Genomic DNA, 11,053 nt, shown 5'->3' with positions numbered 1-11,053 from the left:
GCAGGTGAGAGCCTGACCACTATCGCAGTAGGCAACGTTGGAACGGTCTCGACCGAAACCGACCATATTAGATTGCCTCAAAAGAGGCAACCATCTTTCCCAGTAACCTGGTGCATGTGAGGACCGACAATTGCCGGGTCAGAAGCACTAGGCGGATTTAGGCCTGGAGTGATTGTATTTTGTCATCTGGCAAGAACACTCACAGAAAGGCCGTATCCAAGATCATTCCCAGAAACTGTAGCCACTGAGAGGGCTAAAGCTGGGATTTCTGAAAATTCAGGATCCATCCGTGATGTGTCAGAACGATTTTTGCCAACAAAGCTTCCCTGGACGGAGCCTTCAATAGAAGTTTGTCGAGATACAGTATTACCATCACCCCCTGAGTCCGCAAAATCTCCATCATCACCGCCATGACCTTGGTGAAGATGCGAGGGGCAGAGGAGAGGCCGGATGGAAGGGCCTGAAACTGCCAATGCTGGTTGCGGACCGGGAACCATAGGAACGCCTGATGGGGTGGCCAAATGGGTATATGGGAGATAGGCATCTTTTATATCGAGTGATACAGCCACACGTGTCTGTAGTCTTGAAGAGCTCCCACCTTGGGGTCCCCCAGGTGGGCCTGAAACCTGTCATGCTGAGGGCTTAGAGGAGGCTTTAGCCTCTAGGGCAGAGGAGGAAGCACCTCTGCCATGACCTCGGGAGCCTCTGTGAGAGGCAGCACCCCCTCTGGAACATCCTCGGAACTTTGCTTGTGGGCAAAATAACCGAAACGATGTACCTTGAAAGGTCCTGCGAGCAGGAGGAGGAGCAGTGGAAGGAAGGTACGTGGATTTACACCCGGTAGCCTGCGATATTCGGGCCCGAACAGGACATCTCCTGCGAAAGGGAGAGCCTCCACCACACGCTTGGACTCTGCATCAGCTTGCCACTGGCGATGTCAGAGTGATCGGCGTGCTGAAATAGAGAGTGCAGAGATGCGGGCACCTATGATGCAGACATCATTAGAGGCCACCACCATATATGCTGAGGCCTCACGTATATGTTCTGCTAACTGCAGCAGGACGTCAACATCAGCACCCTGATTCAGATGCGTAACCATCTGAGAAGCCCAATCCCCGATGGCCTTGTTGACCCAGCATCAAACCTGAGCTGTACTACACCAGCCGAGGTATAAATGGACTTAAGGGTAAGCTCAAGTTTACGGTCCGAGGTATCTCTAAGAGTGGTGGCCCCCGGTACCGGGAGAACCATCTTCTTTGAAAGACGCGTGACTGAAGGGTCAACCACCGGGGATGTTTCTATCAACCTCTGTCCTGGGCAGACAAGGGGTATGATGCCAACAGTCTGCGAGAAATTTGAAATTTCTTATCAGGGTTTTTCCTTGCCAACAAAGCGTGCTCATCTAGTTCCTCTGCAGGAAGAAAAGAGGTCGCCTGTATTGTTTTTACCAAAAAAGGAGGAGCGACTGGGTGCAGCAACCCCGTCATCAATATCGAGAGCTAGTTTGACCATATCAATAAGGTAATCTAACCCCTAAACAGCCTGTTCTCCTCTAGGTCAGGCATGTCATCATCTGTGTCAGTGTCTAAGACCTGCGTGAGCACTGGAGGCTGTGAGTCACGTGCACTGGGCCTCAGAGTGGGCTGAAGCATTTCTGGGGTCAAGGCTTTTGTTAAACCCTCCACAGCTAAGGCAAAATCATGCTGCTGTGTTCTGGAGGCTTCTCTGTCCCTCTGCGAAGCTGTAAGCTCAGAGGATGGGCGTGACATCACATCAGTGAGCTGTAATGCCCACGCAAGGGAGGCCTGTGGCCGAGAGGGATCTGGGGTGCACGTATTACACACAGCAGATTGTGTAAGCTTAGTATTACACTTTTTGCAAGACCTCTTGGAGCTGCCTCCTGCCATTGTAACTGCGATTGATATACAGTATAAATATATCTGCAACAATCAGCAAGTTATAACTGTACATATACACAAGATGATAGTACAGACAAAACCAGAGTGAAAGCACTGGACAGGAGAGACAGTATAAGAAGTAGAAGCTGCCACAGGCTAACAACAGCGCTATGGTATATACCAGGGAGCGCTATAGCCTAATTTGCATACAGCCCAATCTGTCTCACCCAGCTCTAACCCCACTGTCTGCATGCAGAACCTGCGGAAGCTGTTGCAGGTCTGGACACCGACCCTGCAGTACCGCCATGTTTAAACTGATCCCCGTGGCTCGCCGGGGGGTCAAGCATACATACCAGATAGGCGTGCTGGCCGGAGGCGGTACAGGCTGAGGGAGGACGGGGTGCGCACCGCATGCGGTGGCGGCTGTCATTCTGTCATCTGCATCCGGGGCGGTGGCGGCAGACTGCCTGTCTGTTCTGGAAGAAATCATCTTCTTTTTTCTATCTATGCCTAAACTTTTCCCTGGAGCAAGCCAGAGTGTGACCAGCTCCCATAGGGCACATTCTAAGACTACCTAGAAGGGGGAGTAGAAGGGGAGGAGTTGGCCACACTCATTTAAATTTAAAGTGCCCATGCTCCCTGTGGTCGCCCTTCTATCCCCACTGTTACTCCAGTGACACTTAGTGGATGAAGGAGAAATACAAAATACCAGATACAATTGGTGTTATTGGGGTTTGACACCCCCTAGTTGGAGCTGCTTGACATCACACCCATATAGGTGCCTATTATTTTTGAACCCTGTGGTCTTAAACACATCCTTCCCTGTACAAGTCCAACATCCTTTGCAGATGGGTTCATCTCTTTCTTCAGCTTTTCTAGCTGCTTTTCCAGCAGTTTCGGTAAAGGATTAATTGCTATTGTGCTGAGCTGACAGTGTTTGAACTAACTACATTGGTTATCACTTTAAATGATTTTAGTAGCTGGCATAAAAATAATTGTATTCTCCACTGTGCTAGACTAAGGTACATCCCACCTTCTTGTCCTATATCATGGATTAGTGGGGTGGACACACTGTAATACACGGAGAGCTGGATAGTAGGCACTTACCCCAGGAGAGGAACACATACCCTATGGCAGGGATGGGGAACCTTTGGCCCTCCAGCTGTTGTTGAACTATACATCCCAGCATGCCCTGCAACAGTTTTAACATAGCCAAATCGCAAAATTGAAGCAGGGCATGCTGGAATGTGTAGTTGAACAACAGCTGGAGGGCCAAAGGTTCCCCATCCCTGCCCTATGGTGTATAAAGGAGCAGCAACTTAGTTCAGTGGTTTTCAAACTCGGTCCTCAGGACCCCACACAGTTCATGTTTTCCAGGTCACCCGGCAGGTGCACAGGTGCATTCAATAGTGACTGACACATTTTAAAAGATCCACAGGTGGAGTTAATTCTTTCACTTGATTCTGTGAGGAGACCTGTACTTGCACTGTGTGGGGTCCTGAGGACCGACTCTGAGAACCTGTGACTTACATCATCCCTACTGAGGTGAGGATCCAGTCATTGCAGCCAGGGAGCCCTAAAACCAGGGAATAGAGAACCGTGCCCATTCTTACCCTTGCAGGAATTAGAATATTCAGGTCACAATTTACAGCTGGTGCCCGAGGGCAGAGACTACAACCGGATTGCCAGATGCCCCATGTATTACTGTGACCATGCAACTTTATCCAACTTCCGCTCTCCAGATCTATGATCCCCAAATAACCGTATATATCATTTCTCTCCTGTTCACCGGGGCTAACAGTACACACTTTATTGGGGGAAAGAAACATTAACCCCTTCCCGACATTTGACGTACATTTACGTCATGGTCGGGATGTACTTCCCGACACATGGCATAAATGTACGTCATGAGTTCAAACTGTCACCGCGTCTATAGACGCGGTGACAGAGGGACGATGTCTGCTGTCCCTGACAGCAGACATCTTCCCTCATTGCCCAGGGGGGGCAGCGATGCCCCCCGCCATTGGCGATCGCTGTGATTGGCTGTTCAATGTGAACAGCCAATTACAGCGTTTTCTGTGTACCGGCGAATAACGTTCGCCGGTGACACAGGGATCGTTGGTGATTGGTGCTGTTAAGTACAGCACCAATCACCACCGGGTGTAAGGGTGACACTGGTGTCACCCCACCTCACCCCACCTGCCCCCAAAAGGCTGTGATTGGTCCGTCGGAACGACGGACCAATCACAGCCATTACACCACATAGAAAATACCAGAGACAGCTCTGCAGCCGCCATTCCGGTCAGGAACAGCGTGCAGAGCGGTCTCCGTGCCCATCTGTGCCCTATACTTACCTGATCAGCGATCAGCGTTGGTGGCATCCGTGCTGCCAGCTCCTGTGACTTCCTGGTGCTTGTGTTGCTGCTGCTGCTGCAGCAGCGTCATTGTGTCAGAAATTGTGTGATATCATTTTGTATCTGCTGCCCCCCTTTTGTGCTGATCAGTATAAACTAACTGATCAGCACCTTTTTTGGGGTGCAGGGTTTTTTTTTTTTTTATATATATACCCTGTCAGGTTGCACCCACAGTTGTGTGCCTGCTGCCCCTCACTGCTAATCAGTTGCATCACTGATCAGCAGTTTTTTTTTTTTTTGGGGGGGTGTTGTGGGGTTTTTTTTTTTTTAATTTTTTACACCCACTGTGATTTTGTGGGTGTCCTGTGGCCGCAGAGCGCTGATCAGTGACGTACATCACTGATCAGCATTTTTGGCACAGGGTTGATCTATTTTTTTTTTTTTTTTATCAAATTACTGTTGCCTTTGACTCATCAGCATTTTTTTTTTATTTTATTTTTTGGGACGGTGCTGTGGAGTCTTTTTTTAAAATTTTTTTTACACCCACGGTGCTTTTTTGGGTGTCCTGTGCCCGCTGAGCGCTGATCAGTGACGTACATCACTGATCAGCATTTTTTATCTAATTTTTTTTTTTGGGGTCAAATTCCTGTTGTCTTTGACTCATCAGAAGTTTTTTTAAATTTTTTTTTTTTGGAGGGTGCTGTGGAGTCTTTTTTTTTAATTTTTTTTACACCCACGGTGCTTTTGTGGGTGTCCTGTGCCCGCTGAGCGCTGATCAGTGACGGACGTTACTGACCAACATCTGTGCTCAATTTTTGTCGCTGGAGTTTTTTTTTTTCTTTTAACTTACACGTGTTAAAGCACTACATACACACTACATACCCCCCGTGTTGAAATAAAGTTTGTACCCCCCCCCCTACACTATACACGTGTTGAAACACTACACTTAAAAATAATAAAAATGTCCCAATCATCGCAAAGACTGTTTTCAGCGGAGGAGGCATATGCCCTTCTTGCCTCTGACACTGACACAGCCAGTGAAGTAAGCGATGAATTGGCATTTGTCTTAAGCTCCTCTTCCTCCTCTAGTGATGAGGGTTCCCCTCAAAGACGCCCCCGTAGAGCAGCTGAGACCCCCCCCCCCAATGATTGATCTCGTATGGACCCCACCACCAGACAATTTTGAGCCCCAGGTTCCTGAGTTTTTGGCCAACCCAGGAATCCAATTTGATAGTACAGGCCTCAAAGAAATTGACTTTTTCATAGTCTTTTTCTCTGATGATTTTATAAATTTAATGGTGGACCAAAGTAATTTATATGCCCAGCAGTTTATTGCCCAAAACCCCACGTCATCATTTGCTAGGTGGACCCCTGTAGATGCAGTAGAGATGATGACGTTTTGGGGTCTGGTGTTACATATGGGCATAGTTAAAAAGCCAGAAATTAGGCAATATTGGAGTACAGATGTTCTGTACAGCACCCCACTTCATCGTATGGCCATGACCCGGACTCGTTTTGAGACGATCCTTAAATTTTTGCATTACAACGATAATGCACAGTGCCCACCCAGAGATGATCCCACCTTTGACCGGCTATTCAAAGTCAGGCCGGTCATTGATCATTTCAGCGCCAAATTTGCTGAGATGTACATCCCCCAAAAATTCATTTGTGTAGACGAGTCACTTATACATTTTAAAGGAAGGGTTAAATTCCGCCAGTACCTTCCCAATAAGAGGGCAAGGTATGGCATAAAAATGTATAAGCTGTGCGAAAGTACCTCAGGGTACACCCACAGGTTTAGGGTATATGAAGGGAAGGACACAAGAATTGAACCGCCAGAATGCCCCCCCCTCCCTCGTAGGTGTTAGTGGAAAGATTGTCTGGGATTTAGTGCACCCCTTCCTGGATAAGGGTTATCACCTCTATGTGGATAACTTTTACACCAGCATCCCCCTGTTTAAGGCCCTTGGTTCAAGAGGTACAGCAGCTTGCAGTACTGTGCGCAAGAACCAAAGAGGCCTCCCAAAAACGCACGTTGCCCAATTACTGAGAAAGGGTGAAAGCAGGGGAATATGCACCGAAAATATGTTGTTGGTCAAATATAAGGACAAGAGGGATGTCCTTATACTGACAACAATTCACGGAGACAGTACCACCTCCGTCCCTGTACGAGGTACCAGTACCCACACCTCAAAACCTATTTGTATCCTTGATTACAATAAGTACATGAGCGGAGTGGATCTTTCAGATCAGGTACTGAAGCCGTACAGTGCCCTGCGGAAAACAAAAATCTGGTATAAGAAGCTGGCCGTGTATATCATCCAGATGGCACTGTATAACGCTTACGTACTATTCCGTTCTACCAGCCAGACGGGGACATTTATGCACTTTCAAGAGGAAGTCATAAAGGGCCTAATATTTGGGAACCAGCAGGCAGAGGGCCCCAGTACTTCTAGTACTGGCCCCCGTATTGTATCAGGGCAGCATTTTCCTAACGAAATCCCCTCCACTGGAAAAAAGGGCAGGACACAAAAAAGGTGCAAAGTTTGCTATAAAAAGGGAATAAGAAAGGATACTATTTTCCACTGTGAAACTTGCCCCGACAAACCCGGCCTATGTATGAAGGAGTGTTTTAAAATATACCACACATCTATGGATTATTAGGTTCATCATTTCACAGTGCTTCGGGGGTCTTGCTAATGCGACATAGCACCCACCATTCATTCCACCAGAATCTGTGCGGCAAAATCCAAATATCACTCCTTCCCTTCTGAGTCCTGCCATGCACCCAAATGGTATTTTTTGGTCACATATGAGGCATTGCCGTACTCGGGAGAAATTGGGGCACAGATTTTGGGGTGCTTTGTCTCCTTCATTCCTTGTGAAAATGAAAAATTTTGAGCCAGAACTGCATTTTTGTGTAAAAAATGAAATTTTTCATTTTCACAGCCCAGTTGTACCACAATTGGTGAAACCCCTGGGGGTTTGAAATGTACACTATACCCCTAGATGAATTCCCTGAGGGGTGTAGTTTGCAAAATGGGGTCACTTGTGGGGGGTTCCACTGTATTGGTGCTTCGGGGGTCTTGCTAATGCGACATAGCACCCACCATTCATTCCACCAGAATCTGTGCTGCAAAATCCAAATATCACTCCTTCCCTTATGAGTCCTGCCATTTTTTGGTCACATATGAGGCATTGCCGTACTCGGGAGAAATTGGGGCACAGATTTTGGGGTGCTTTGTCTCCTTCATTCCTTGTGAAAATGAAAAATTTTGAGCCAGAACTGCATTTTTGTGTAAAAAATGTAATTTTTCATTTTCACAGCCCAGTTGTACCACAATTGGTAAAACCCCTGGGGGTTTGAAATGTACACTATACCCCTAGATGAATTCCCTGAGGGGTGTAGTTTGCAAAATGGGGTCACTTGTGGGGGGGTTCCACTGTATTGGTGCTTCGGGGGTCTTGCTAATGCGACATAGCACCCACCATTCATTCCACCAGAATCTGTGCGGCAAAATCCAAATATCACTCCTTCCCTTCTGAGTCCTGCCATGCACCCAAATGGTATTTTTTGGTCACATATGAGGCATTGCCATACTCGGGAGAAATTGGGGCACAGATTTTGGGGTGCTTTGTCTTCTTCATTCCTTGTGAAAATGAAAAATTTTGAGCCAGAACTGCATTTTTGAGTAAAAAAATGTAATTTTTCTTTTTCACAGCCCAGTTGTACCACAATTGGTGAAACCCCTGGGGGTTTGAAATGTACACTATACCCCTAGATGAATTCCCTGAGGGGTGTAGTTTGCAAAATGGGGTCACTTGTGGGGGGGTTCCACTGTATTGGTGCTTCGGGGGTCTTGCTAATGCGACATAGCACCCACCATTCATTCCACCAGAATCTGTGCGGCAAAATCCAAATATCACTCCTTCCCTTCTGAGTCCTGCCATGCACCCAAATGGTATTTTTTGGTCACATATGAGGCATTGCCGTACTCGGGAGAAATTGGGGCACAGATTTTGGGGTGCTTTGTCTCCTTCATTCCTTGTGAAAATGAAAAATTTTGAGCCAGAACTGCATTTTTGTGTAAAAAATGTAATTTTTCATTTTCACAGCCCAGTTGTACCACAATTGGTGAAACCCCTGGGGGTTTGAAATGTACACTATACCCCTAGATAAATTCCCTGAGGGGTGTAGTTTGCAAAATGGGGTCACTTGTGGGGGGTTCCTAACTTTTAGCATCTTATGGTGCCTAGAAACCTACATGGTGCCTAAAAAATAATCTCATAAAAAGGAGGCTCCAAAATCAAGTAGGTGCTCCTTCTATTATGAAGCCTGTGGTTTGGTCAACGTGCACACTAGGGCCACATATAGGATATTTATGAAAACAAAAGAATTGGGGGAATCAATTTTTAGTCACATTTCTCTAGTAAAATCTACTGTGTTCCTTAGAAAAATGTATTAAAATTGAAAATCTGCAAAAAAAATGAAATTTTGAAATTTCACCTACACTTTGTTTTAATTCCTGTGAAACACCTAAAGGGTTAACAAACTTCCAAAATGCTGTTTTGAATACTGTGCGGGGTGCAGTTTTTGAAATGGCATCATTTATGGGGGTGTCTCACATACAAGTCCCTCAAAGTCACATCAGAACTGAACTGGTCCCTAAAAAAATCAGTGTTTGAAATTTTCTTGAAAATTTGCTATTCATATTTTAAGCCTCCTAGTGTCCAAAAAAATTAAAAGGAGGTTGAAATAATGATGGCAACATAAAGTAGACATATGGTCTATGTTAGTTATTAACTATTTTGAGTGGTATGATTATTTGTCTCACAAGCAGAAAATTTAACATTTTGCAAATTGCAAAATTTTCAATTTTTTTACGGTATTTTTCACAAAAAAACAAACTGTATCGACCAAAATTTACCACTAACTTGAAGTACAATGTGTCACGAGAAAACAATCTCAAAATCACTGGGATAAGTAAAAGCAAAAAAAAGTTATCCCCACTTAAGTGATACCTGTCAGATTTGAAAAAACAGGCTGTGTCGGTAAGGGGTTAACTTGCTCAGGCTCAGAAAGTCCCAAACCCAGCAGGGTGGTATGGAGAATAAGGTCACTGGGGCGCGCACCCCTGTGAAACGCCCAAAAGTTCTAGTCTTGTGGTTCTCACACTGTCTTCAGGACCCCACACAGGTCATGTTTTTCCAGATCACCTGGCATTTGCACTTTATTATCAGTATCACGTTGTATACATCCACAGGTGACCTGGAAAACCTGACCTGTGTGGGGTTCTAAAGGCCGAGTTTGGGAAGAGGTACACCCACAGCGCGCATACCATGGACAGGGGAGTAAAGTGTTCGTCTGAGGCCAGGAAGGCCAAGGATGCTAGAGGAGGATGAAGTCCATGTCCAGGCACTGTGGGGGTGGGTGTCAGACGATGAGGTACTTGTCCAGGTACTGTGGGGGGAGGTGTCAGAGGATGAAGTCCAGGTCCAGGTGCTGTGGGGGGAGGTGTCAGAGGATGAAGTCCAGGCAGCACTGTGGGGGTGGGTGTCAGAGGATGAAGTCCATGTCCAGGCAGCACTGTGGGGGTGGGTGTCAGACGATGAGGTACTTGTCCAGGTACTGTGGGTGTCAGAGGATGAAGTCCATGTCCAGGTGCTGTGGGTGGGGGTGTCAGAGGATGAAGTCCTTGTCCTAGAACTGTGTGTGTGTGTGTGGAGGGGGGGTCAGAGGATGAAGTCCATGTACAGGCACATGGGGGAGTCAGAGGATGAAGTCCATGGTCCAGGCATATGGGTTGGGGGTTCAGAGACTGAAGTCCATGTCCAGGCACTGTGTGTGTGTAGGGAGGGGGGGGGGAGGGTCTGGAGTGTCAGAGGATGAAGTCCAGTCCATGTCCAGGCATATGGGTTGGGGGTTCAGAGACTGAAGTCCATGTCCAGGCACTGTGTGTGTGTAGGGAGGGGGGGGGGGAGGGTCTGGAGTGTCAGAGGATGAAGTCCAGTCCATGTCCAGGCACTGTGTGTGTTAGGGGGCCAGAGGATGAGTTCCATAACCAGGCACTGTTGGCAGGGCCGACGACAGGGGGGGGGTGTCAAGTGTGACGGGCCCCAGTGATATGTAGGGCCCCAGAGCTTCCATGCCCCGGCACAGCCACTTCCTGTACTAGCTGGCCTATCAGTGACCATTGTGGCCCTGCCGCCTACTGTGCACCATTTGTGTGTGGCTGAGTCTGACTGACTCATTGTGTGCCACTGCCATCTACTGTGTGTGCGCCCGGCCCATCAGCGCTCTGAGCCATCTATTCTGTGTGCGCACGGCCTGGAGCCGCAAGCGCACAACCATACCTGCCACTAGGACTGTAGCCTCAGTCTCTGGCTCCTGTACTTTTACTGCACATGTACGGGTCGTCTGTTCCAAGCTCTGCAAAAGACCTGCTCTGCCTGCTCGTAGTGCTCAGAGTTCTTTTGTGAAAGTGACAGCCCAGCAGCAGCCGGGAGCCGGCAGGAAGCAGCAGCCGGGAGCCGGCAGGAAGCAGCAGCCGGGAGCCGGCAGGAAGCAGCAGCCGGGAGCCGGCAGGACGCAGCAGCCGGGAGCCGGCAGGAAGCAGCAGCCGGGAGCCGGCAGGAAGCAGCAGCCGGGAGCCGGCAGGACGCAGCAGCCGGGAGCCGGCAGGAAGCAGCAGCCGGGAGCCAGCAGCCAGGCCAGCAGGACTGAGAACGAGAGAAGTCCGCACCTGAAAGCAGGATCTGGAGCAGCGAAAGGTAAAATGAGGCTCATTCAGAAGAGCGTTG

The sequence above is a fragment of the Crinia signifera genome, chromosome 6 (genome assembly GCF_055691185.1).
Source record: "Crinia signifera chromosome 6, ASM5569118v1, whole genome shotgun sequence".
NCBI classification, from domain to species: domain Eukaryota; kingdom Metazoa; phylum Chordata; class Amphibia; order Anura; family Myobatrachidae; genus Crinia; species Crinia signifera.
The sequence above is the reverse complement of the archived record's forward strand: the minus strand, read 5'-3'. Positions refer to the sequence as shown.